This window comes from Pelodiscus sinensis, chromosome 30 (assembly GCF_049634645.1).
Source record: "Pelodiscus sinensis isolate JC-2024 chromosome 30, ASM4963464v1, whole genome shotgun sequence".
Taxonomy (NCBI): domain Eukaryota; kingdom Metazoa; phylum Chordata; order Testudines; family Trionychidae; genus Pelodiscus; species Pelodiscus sinensis.
This window is the reverse complement of record NC_134740.1, coordinates 10,587,127-10,589,350: the sequence shown is the minus strand read 5'-3', so window position 1 is coordinate 10,589,350 and position 2,224 is coordinate 10,587,127.

Sequence of the window (2,224 nt, the reverse complement as noted above, 5' to 3'; positions counted from 1 at the left end):
CCAATACACTCTTTCTATCCATGTGTACTCAGTAAAACTCTGGACCACAGAGTTAAATTGGAAAAAGATACGTATTTGCGGTACATCGCATATGCCTCGTAGAATGTTATTTCCAGGGACAGCGAAAGAGCAAATCCACTTTAAAAAAAAAAATTCGGGATAGTGGACACGTTCCTTGGACATGGCATTGCTTTTCCAGCATATGTCTGGTATGCCGGAAAAACGCTACAGTCTAGATGTAGTCTCTAAGGTGCCACAGGACAACTCGTTGTTTTGAAACACAAGACATGTCTTGGAAAATTCAAAAAAAAATTTCTTCGGTTCAATGAAAATTTTTCAGATTTCCTTCACAGCCTCCTCTGGCAAGGAGTTCCAAAGGTTGACTGTGCACTGTGTGAAGAGCACCTTTCTTTTCTTAGTTTTAAACCTGCTACCCATTAATTTCATTTGGTGACCTCTAGTTCTTATATTATGGGAAGAAGTAAATGACTTTTCTTTATTCACCCTCTCCACACCACTCATGATTTTATAGACCTCTATCATATTCCCCCCCCCCCGCAGTCTCCTCTTTTCTAAACTGAAAAGTCCCAGTCTCTTCAGCGTTTCCTCATACCAAATTCCAAACCCCTAATCATTTTAGTTGCCCTTTCCTGAACATTTTCTAATGCCAAAATATATTTTTTGAGGTGAGGAGACCACATCAGTATTCAAGATGTGGGCATAACATAATTTTATATAGGGGCAGTAAGATATTCTTCATCTTATCTTTATCCCTTTTTAAATCATTCCTAACATCGTATTTGCCTTTTTGACCGCCGCTGCACACACTGTGTGGATCTTTTCAGAGAACTATCCACGATAACTCCAAGATCTCTTTCTTGATCAGTTGTAGTTAAATTAGCCCCCATTGTAGTGTATGTATAGTTGGGGTTATTTTTTCCAATGTGCATTACCTTACAATTTTCCACATTAATTTCATTTGCCATTTTGTTGCCCAGTCACTCAGTTTGGTGAGATCTTTTTGAAGTTATTCACAGTCTGTTTTCATCTTGACTATCTTCTGCAGTTTAGTATCATCCGCAAACTTTGCACCTCACTGCTTACCCCTTTCTCTAGATTATTTATGAATAATTTGAATAGGATTGGTCCTAGATCTGACCCTTGGGGAACACCACTAGTTATCTCTCTCCATTCTGAAAATTTACCATTTATTCCTCCCCTTTGTTTCCTGTCTTTTAACTATTCCTCAATCCATAAAAGAATCTTTCCTCTTATCCCATGACAACCTAATTTACACAAGAGCCTTTGGTGAGGGACCTTTTCAAAGGCTTTCTGGAAATCTAAGTAAATTATATCTGCTGGATCCCCCTGTCCGCATGTTTGTTAACCCCTTCAAAGAACTCTAAGGGTATGTCTACACTAGCCCCCTAGTTCAAACTAGGGAGGCTAATGTAGGCATTCGAAGTTGCAAATGAAGCCCGGGATTTAAATATCCCGGGCTTCATTTGTATCTTCCCGGCCGCCTCCATTTTTAAAAGTCTCTTAGTCCGAACTCTGTGCCTGCGGCTACACGCAGCATAGAGTAGGTAGTTCGAATTAGGATCTCTAATTTGAACTACTGGTACACCTCGTTCTATAAGGTGCCACAGGACTCCTTGCCGCTTTTGCAGATTCAGACTAACTTGGCTACCCCTCTGATACTTGACCCTCATAGATTAGTAAGTCATGATTTCACTTTACAGAAATCATGTTGACTTTTGCCCATCAAATTATGTTCTTCTATGTGTCTGACAATTTTGTTCTTTACGATTGTTTCAACTAATATGCCCGGTACTGACTTTAGACTTACTGGTCTGTAATTGCCGGGACAGCCTCTAGAGCCCTTTTTAAATATTGGCGTTATGTTTGCTGTCTTCCAGTCCTTGGGTACAGGAACTGATTTAAAGGATTTGAGTTTTTTCAGAATCCTTGGATGAATGCCGTCCTGTCCCAGTGATTTGTTACTGTTCAGTTTATCTATTTGTTCCAAAACCTCCTCTAATGACACTTCAATGACACTTCCTCAGATTCATCACCCACAAAGGATGGTGCAGATTCGGGAATCTCCCTCACATCCTCAGGCGTGAAGACTGAAGCAAAGAAATCATTTAGTCTCTCTGCAATGGCTTTATTGTCCTTGTTTGCTCCTTTTGTATCTCGATCGTCTAGGGACCCCACTGGTTGT